This window comes from Hylobates moloch, unplaced genomic scaffold (genome assembly GCF_009828535.3).
Source record: "Hylobates moloch isolate HMO894 unplaced genomic scaffold, HMol_V3 SCAFFOLD_5, whole genome shotgun sequence".
Taxonomy (NCBI): Eukaryota; Metazoa; Chordata; class Mammalia; order Primates; family Hylobatidae; genus Hylobates; species Hylobates moloch.
This window is the reverse complement of record NW_026652280.1, coordinates 99,688,090-99,697,171: the sequence shown is the minus strand read 5'-3', so window position 1 is coordinate 99,697,171 and position 9,082 is coordinate 99,688,090. Positions and strand designations below refer to the sequence as shown.

At 46.8% G+C, this 9,082-nt stretch overlaps 1 protein-coding gene and 1 non-coding gene across 2 annotated transcripts in view; one reads left to right on the top strand and one right to left on the bottom strand.

Moving 5' to 3' along the window:
* The window catches only part of ASH1L (ASH1 like histone lysine methyltransferase), a 332,744-nt gene that overhangs the window by 246,683 nt on the left and 76,979 nt on the right, over nucleotides 1-9,082 (bottom strand). The gene's annotated exons all lie outside the window — the stretch shown is intronic.
* Nucleotides 458-566, top strand: LOC116469993 (U6 spliceosomal RNA). The gene has a single exon (XR_004248439.1). It is a non-coding gene; the product is annotated as a U6 spliceosomal RNA (small nuclear RNA).

Sequence of the window (9,082 nt, the reverse complement as noted above, 5' to 3'; positions counted from 1 at the left end):
CCTGTAATCCCAGCACTTTGGGAGGCCGAAGCAAGCAGATCACAAGGTCAGGAGATCGAGACCATCCTGGCTAACACAGTGAAACCCTGTCTCTACTAAAAATACAAAAAACTAGCCAGGCGTGGTGGTGGGCACCTGTAGTCCCAGCTACTCTGGAGGCTGAGGCAGGAGAATGGCATGAATCCAGGAGGCAGAGCTGGTAGTGAGCCGAAATCGCACCACTGCACTCCAGCCTGGGCAAAAAAGCGCAAGACTCTGTCTGAAACAATAACAACAACAACAACAAAAATTAGCTAGGCATGGTGACACGCACCTGTAATCCCAGCTACTCGGGAGGCTGAGGCAGGAGAATGGCTTGAACCTGGGAGGCAGAGATTGTGGTGAGCTGAGATCGTACCACTGCACTCTAGCCTGGGTGATAGAGTGGGACTCCATCTAAAAAAAAAAAAAAATACCAGTTTTCTGCTCGCTTCAGCAGTACATACACTAAAATTGGAATGATATGGAGATTAGCATGGTCCCTGTGCAAGGATGACATGGAAATTCGTGAAGCGGCCCATGTTTTTACTGGATAAAGAAAATGTGATACATATACACCACGTAATACTATGCAGCCATAAAAAGGAATGAGATCATGTCTTTTGGAGGGACATGCATGAAGCTAGAAGCCATTATCCTTAGCAAACTAACACAGGAACAGAAAACCAAACACCATGTGTTCTCACTTATAAGTGGGAGCTGAACAATGAGAACACATGGACACAGGGAGGGGGACAACACACACTGGGGCCTGTCGTTGGAGGGTGTGGGGGGAGGGAGAACATTAGGAAAAATAGCTAATGCATGCTGAGCTTAATACCTAGGTGATGGATTGATAGGTGCAGCAAACCACTATGGCACACATTTACCTGTGTAACAAACCTGCATATCCTGTACACGTACCCCAAAACTAAAAAATAACCAGAGATCATCAATACTTGTACTTTCTCTTTTTTTGAGACTGAGTTGGCCGGGCGCGGTGGCTCAAGCCTGTAATCCCAGCACTTTGGGAGGCCGAGGCGGGTGGATCACGATGTCAGGAGATCGAGACCATCCTGGCTAACACGGTGAAACCCCGTCTCTACTAAAAAATACAAAAAAAAAAAAATTAGCCGGGCGTGTTGGTGGGCGCCTGTGGTCCCAGCTACTCGGGAGGCTGAGGCAGGAGAATGGCGTGAATCCAGGAGGTGGAGGTTGCGGTGAGCCGAGATCGCGCCACCACACTCCAGCCTGGGGGACAGAGAAAGACTCCGTCTCAAAAAAAAAAAAAGAGACTGAGTTCTCCGTCGCCCGGGCTACAGTGCAGTGGTGCGATCTTGGCTCACTGCAACCTCCGCCTCCCAGATTCAAGCAATTCTCCTGCCTCAACCTCCCGACCAGCTGGGATTACAGGCGCGTGCCACCATGCCCAGCTAATTTTGTATTTTTAGTAGAGACAGAGTTTCACCATGTTGACTAGGCTGCTCTCAAAGTCCTGACCTTGGATGATCCACTTGCCTCAGCTTCCTAAAGTGCTGGGATTACAGGTGTGAGCCACCATGCCAGGCTAATACTTGTACTTTCTATGAGTAAAAATAAATGAGTTCTTTGACCCTCAAAAAAAAAAAAAAAAAGAGAGAGAGAATCCCAGTTTTTCCAGATCCTGTCCAACACGTATCATTGTCAGTTCTTTTGATTTGAGCCATCCTAGTGGGTGTGAAGTGGTACCTCATTGTGGTTTTTATTTGCATTTTCTAGATGACTAATAATGTTGAGCATCTTTTCATGTGCTTTTTGGCCATTTGTATAACTTTTACACTTTGGAGAAATGCCTACTCAAATCTTTTGCCTTTTTTTTCTTAATTTGAGGCAGGGTCTCACTGTGTTGCCCCAGCTGTAGTGCAGAGGTGCAATCACGGCTCACTGCAGCCTCAGCCTCTCAGCCTCCCAGACCCAGGTGATCCTCCCACCTCAGCCTCCCAAATAGCTGGGTCCACAGTAGCATGCCACCGCGCCTGGCTAATGTTTTAAATTTTTTTGTAGAGAGCAGGTTTCATTATGTTATCCAGGCTGGTCTCAAACTCCTGGGCATAAGCGATCCTTCTGCCTCAGCCTCACAAAGTGCTGGGATTGCAGGTGTGAGCCACTGCACGTGGCTCTTTTGCCCATTTTTATTTTATTTTATTTTATTTATTTATTTTATTGTTTATTTTTGTTTCATTTTATTTTATTTTATTTATTGATTTTTTATTTTTATTTTTATTTTTTTTGAGACAGAGTTTGCTCTGTTGCCCAGGCTGCAGTGCAATGGCGTGATCTCGGCTCACTGCAACCTCCACCTCCTGGGCTCAAGCGATTCTCCTGCCTCAGCCTGCGGAGTGGCTGGGACTACAGGCATACGCCACCACGCCCGGCTAATTTTTTTTTTTTTTTTTTATGAGACGGAGTCTCTCTGTCGCCCAGGCTGGAGTGCAGTGGCGCAATCTCGGCTCACTGCAAGCTCCGCCTCCCGGGTTCACGCCATTCTCCTGCCTCAGCCTCTCCGAGTAGCTGGGACTACAGGCGCCCGCCACCACGCCTGGCTAATTTTTTGTATTTTTTAGTAGAGACGGGGTTTCACTGTGGTCTCGATCTCCTGACCTCGTGATCCGCCTGCCTCGGCCTCCCAAAGTGCTGGGATTACAAGCGTGAGCCACCACGCCTGGCCTAATTTTGTATTTTTAGTAGAGAAGAGGTTTCTCCATGTTGGCCAGGCTGGTCTCAAACTTCCGACCTCAGGTGATCTGCCTGCCTCGGCCTCCCAAAGTGCTGGGATTACAGGTGTGAGCCACCCTGCCAGGCCCCCCATTTTTAAATTGAGTTGCCTTTTTATTAAGTTGTAAATGTTCTTTATATATTATGGAGATAAGTTCTATGTGATTTGCAAGTATTTTCTCCCATTCTGTGGGTTGTCTTCCACTTACTTGATGGTATCCTTTGAAGTACAAGTGTCTGATTTGGATAAAATTCGTTATCTATTTTCAGTTTTTTTGTTTTGTTTTGTTTTTGTTTTTGTTTTTGTTTTGTTTTTTTTTTTTTGAGACGGAGTCTTGCTCTGTCGCCCAGGCTGGAGTGCAGTGGCGCGATCTCGGCTCACTGCAAGCTCCGCCTCCTGGGTTCACGCCATTCTCCTGCCTCAGCCTCTCCGAGTAGCTGGGACTACAGGCGCCCGCCACCACGCCCGGCTAATTTTTTGTATTTTTAATAGAGACGGGGTTTCACCGTGGTCTCGATCTCCTGACCTCGTGATCTGCCCGCCTCGGCCTCCCAAAGTGCTGGGATTACAAGCGTGAGCCACCGCGCCCGGCCTTGTTTTTGTTTTTTAAGACGGAGTCTCTGTCACCAGGCTGGACTGCAGTGACGCAATCTCAGCTCACTGCAAGTTCTGCCTCCCGGGTTCAAGTGATTCTCCTGCCTCAGCCTCCTGAGTAGCTGGGACTACAGGTGCACACCACCACGCCCATCTAATTTTTGTATTTTTAGTAGAGATGGAGTTTCACCATGTTGGCCAGGATGGTCTCGATATCTTGACCTTGTAATCCGCCCACCTCAGCCTCCCAAAGTGCTGGGATTACAGGTGTGAGCCACTGTGCCCAGCCCATTTTTAGTTCTTTTGCTTGTGCTTTTGATGTTATATCTAAGAAACCATTGCATAACACACGATAATGAAAATTTACTCCTGTATTTTCTTCTATAGAAGAAATTAGAGGCTGAGCATGGTGGCACACACCTGTAATCTCATCACTTTGGGATGCCAAAGTGGGTGGATCACCTGAGGTCAGGAGTTCAAGGCCAGCCTGGCCAACATGGTGAAACCCTGTCTCTCCTAAAAAGACAAAAAATTAATTGGGCGTGGTGGCAGGCACTTGTAATCCCAGCTACTCAGGAGGCTAAGGCAGGAGAATTGCTTGAACCCGGAAGGCGGAGGTTGCAGTGAGCCGAGATCGTGCCGTTGCACTCCAGCCTGGGCAACGACAGCAAAACTCCGTCTCAAAAAAAAAAAAAAAAAAAAAAAAAAAATTAGAAAACTCGCCCCTGCAAGTTTTTTTTTGTTTTTTTGTTTTGTTTTGTTTTGTTTTTTGAGATGGAGTCTCACTCTGTCACCCAGGCTGGAGTGCAGTGGCGCAATCTCAGCTCACTGCAAGCTCCACCTCCCAGGTTCACACCATTCTCCTGCCTCAGCCTCCCAAGTAGCTGGGACTACAGGCACCTGCCACCACGCCCGGCTAATTTTTTGTATTTTTCGTAGAGAGGGGGTTTCACTGAGTTAGCCAGGATGGTCTCGATCTCCTGACCTCGTGACCCACCGCCTCGGCCTCCCAAAGTGCTGGGATTACAGGCGTGAGCCACCGCGCCTGGCCGCCCCCTGCAAGTTTTATACCTGTAGCTCTTACATTTAGGTCTATGAGCTATTTTGCATTCATTTTTGTGTATAATGTGAGGTAGGGGTCCATTTTCGTTCTTTTGCCTGAGTATCAGGTTGTCCCAGCACTATTTGTTGAAGAGACTATTCTTTCCTCATTGAAGTGTCTTGGCATCCATGTTGAGAATCAGTTGACCATGATGTAAGCATATGCCAATACCAGACTATCTTGATTACTGTAGCTTTATAGTAAGTTTTCAAATCAAGATGTATGAGTCCTTTAAATTTTTTATTTTTCAAGAATGCTTGGGCTATTCTAGGTCTATGGCATTTCCATATGAATTTTGAGATCAGCTTCAAAAGTTTTTTCTTAAGACAGGGTCTCACTGTGTCACCCAGGTTGGAGTGGAGTGGCGCGATGCTAGAGGCCACTGCACTTTTCGACCTCTCAGGCTCAAGCGATCCTCCCACCTCAGCTCCCCAAGTAGCTGGGACTATAAGCATGAGCCACTACACCCAGCTAATTTTGTGTTTTTCGTAGAGACAGGGTTTCACCCTGTTGCTCAGGCTGGTCTTGAACTCCTAGCTCAATTGATCCACCCGCCTCGGCCTCCCAAAGAGCTGGGATTATAGGCATGAGCCACTGCACCTAGCTAGCTTGACAATTTTGACCAAAAAGATTGCTGGGATTTTGATGGTAGCAATATTTTTTTTAAAAAAGGACTGGTGATTTTAGTGAACTGTGTTCTCGGTATGAAGCAATGGTGTGATGGAATTACAAAAGTCACTCTTGGAAATATAATATCCTAAATTAGGGAAACAGTAGACCATACCTGAAGTGTATTGGGGCAATATAGAGAAGGGACTTGTACTGCATGATAATTGCTTTAGGAAACTGAAAGCATTTATGGGGGAGGGGTGGGGAGCAGAGGACCATAACTATCTTTCTTTTTTTTTTTTTTTTGAGATAGAGTCTCACTCTCTCACCCAGACTGGCGTGCAGTGGCGCAATCTTGGCTCACTGCAACCTCTGCCTCCCAGGTTCACGTGATTCTTGTGCCTCAGCCTCCCAAGTAGCTGGAACTACAGGCATGCACCACCACGCCCGGCTAATTTTTTGTTTTTTTGTTTTTTTTTTTCAGTAGAGACGAGGTTTCACCATGTTGGCCAGGCTGGTCTCAAACTCCTGACCTCAGGTGATCTGCCCACCTCGGCCTCCCAAAGTGCTGGGATTACAGATGTGAGCCACTGCACCTGGCCCATAACTACCTTTAATATTTGAAAAGCTGTCATGTGGAAGATGGCTTGTAAAACCCAAGAGGAGGCCAGGTGTGGTGGCTCACGCCTGTCATCCCAGCACTTTGGGAGGCCGGGGCAGGCGGATCACCTGAGGTTGGGAGTTCAAGACCAGCCTGACTAAGATGGAGAAACCCCGTCTCTACTAAAAATACAAAATTAGCCGGACGTGGACGTGGTGGTGCATGCGGGCAATCCTAGCTACTCAGGAGGCTGAGGCGGGAGAATCGCTTGAACCCGGGAGGCGGAGGTTGTGGTGAGCCGAGATCATCCCATTGCACTCCAGCCTGGGCAACAAGAGCGAAACTCCATCTCAAAAAAAAAAAAAAAAAAAAGCCCAAGAGGAAGACTAGGACAGTGAATGGAAGCTACAAGGAGACATGTTGCCTCGAACTACTGAAGAACTTTTATTAAAAGCTGTGTAAAAACTATAATGACTACCTATTGAGTTCCCCATCACTGGAAATCGTTAGGCATTTGCTGATTGACAGTGTAGCACATATAGTGGCTAATGGGAAAGGCTTGAGAGTCAAACATAGATTTCAATTCTAAAACTGCCTGATTTTAGGATATATACCCTGGGAGTTAATTAATCTATCCATACTTATTTTCAGCTGAGCATAATAACGTGTACCTGATGGGACTGTTGTGAGATAATGCCTTTAATTTGCTTATTATAGAGCCTATTTCAGAAAAATACTCCGTGATTAATATTAAGATCAATGTAGCACTAATTTGTTCTGAACTAGTTCAATCCTTAGACTAGGTCGACATAATCTTAAGCATCTGTGGTTCTCGCCTGTAATCCAGCACTTTCGGAGGCCGAGGCAGGCAGATCACTTGAGGTTCAGGAGTTTGAGACTAGCCTGGCCAAAATGGTGAAACCTCGTCTCTACTAAAAATACAAAAATTAGCCAGGCGTGGTGGTGTGTACCTGTAATCCCAGCTACTTGGGAGGCTGAGGCAGGAGAATTTCTTGAACCCAGGAGGCAGAGGTTGCAGTGAGCCGAGATTGGGCCACTACCCTCCAGCCTGGGCGACAGAGCAAGAGTCCATCTCAAAAATAATAAGAAAAAAAAAAAGAATCTGTTATTCTCGCTGGGTATAGTGGCTCACACATGTAATCCCAACTACTCATGAGGCTGAAGTGAGAGGTTACATGGCCAGCGGTTTGATACCAGCCTTGGTGACATAATGAGACCCTGACTCTAAGAAAAAAAAAGGGCCCAGTGTGGTGGCTCACACTCGTAATCTCAGCATGTTGGGAGATGGAGGCAGGACGATCCCTTGTGCCCAGGATTTTGAGACCAGACTGGGCAACATAGTAAGACCCGGCCCTGTCTCCACAAAAACAATTAAAAATAAATTAGCCAGGTGTGGTGGTGTGCACCTGTGGTCCCAGTTACTTGGGAGGCTGAGGTGAGAGGATCATTTCAGCCTGAGAGGTCGAGGTTGCAGTGAGCCATGATCAAGCCACTGCACTGAAGTTTTAGCACGTAGTCTTTGGGATACCTTTCTAAATTTGGCACAGGCTGTTTCTGACTTCCTTCTGAAGTTACATTTGGCCTGTCTAGGCAAGAATCCTTTTTTTATTGTTTGTTTAAAGAAAGATAATTTGGCCGGGTGCGGTGGCTCACGCCTGTAATCCCAGCACTTTGGGAGGCCGAGGCGGGTGGATTGCCTGAGCTGAGGAGTTCAAAACCACCCTGGGCAACATGGTGAAACCCCATCTCTACTAAACGCCAAAAAATTACCCAAGTGTGGTGGCATGCATCTGTACTCGGGAGGCTGAGGCAGGAGAACTGCTTGAGCCCAGGAGTCAGAGGTTGCAGTGAGCCAAGATTGTGCCACTGCACTCCAGCTTGGGTAACAGAGTGAGACTCTGTCTCAAAAAAAAAAAAGGAGAGAGAATTCTAATGCTCTAACACTACCCAAACAGCTTCATCAGAGTAGCGGCAGAGTTTTAAATACAATAGTGTGTAAGAATCTGTGGTTTCTTACAGATTCTTACAAACACACAAAAAAATGTCTTTTTACATGCATTTGGAAAAGCTTCAAAAGACTAAGGCAACTATTTGTCTCTGGGATTTGTTTATCTACATTTTATTTTATTTTTAAATTGTTTTTAAGAGACGCGGTCTTGCTATCTTGCCAGGCTGGTCTTGAACTCCTGGGCTCAAGTGATCCTTCTACCTCGGCCTCCCAAAGTGTGAGCATTATAGGTGTGAGTCACCTCATCCAGCCATTATCTACATTTTAAATAAAGACTGTGGTTGGAAGCAGAACTCTTTTGTCTTGGAATACTAGAGGCAGATAATGGGGAAAACCTCAGAATGATGGCAGTTGAAAAATATCGGAGAAGTATTTTATTTTACTTTATATTTTATTATTATTATTATTTTCAGACAGTCTCACTCTGTCGCCCAGTCTGGAGTGCGGTGGCGTGATCTCAGCCCACTTCAACCTCCTCTTGAACCTGGGAGGGTTCAAGCAGTTCTCATGCCTCAATCTCCCAAGTAGCTGGGATTATAGGCATGTGCCACCTTGCCCATCTAATTTTTGTATTTTTAGTAGAGATGGGGTTTCGCCATGTTGACCAGTACTCCTGGCCTCAAGTGATCTTCCCGCCTCAGCCTCCCAAAGTACTGGGATTACAGGCGTGAGCCACTGCGCCTGGCCTGGAGAAGCATATTAATGACATTTTTGAGAATTTTGTTTGTTTGTTTTGGCTTCCTATTAGGCTGGAGATAATTGTCATTCATCTTTAATTTTTACCATAATTTTTTTTTTTGAGATGTAGTCTTGCTCTGTCACCCAGGCTGGAGTGCAGTGGCATGATCTTGGCTCACTGCAACCTCCACATCCCCAGTGCAAGCGATTCTCCTTCCGAGTAGCTGGGACCACAGGTGTGCGCCACCATGTCTGGCTTTTTTTTTTTTTTTTTTTTTTTTGAGTCGGAGTTTCGCCCTTGTTGCCCAGGCTGGAGTGCAATGGCGCGATCTCGGCTCACCGCAACCTCCACCTCCCGAGTTCAATCATTTTTTGTATTTTTAGTAGAGACAGGGTTTCACCATGTTAGCCAGGATGGTCTCGATCTCCTGATCTCATGATCACTTGCCTCAGCCTCCCAAAGTGCTGGGATTACAGGCGTGAGCCACCACCCTGGAGGGCTGGGCGCGGTGGCTCGTGCCTGTAATCCCAGCACTTTGGGAGGCCGAGGCGGGCGGATCACGAGGTCAGGAGATCCAGACCATCCTTGCTAACATGGTGAAACCCCATTTCTACTAAAAATACAAAAAATTGCCGGGCGCGGTGGCTCACGCTTGTAATCCCAGCACTTTGGGAGGCCGAGGCGGGCGGATCACG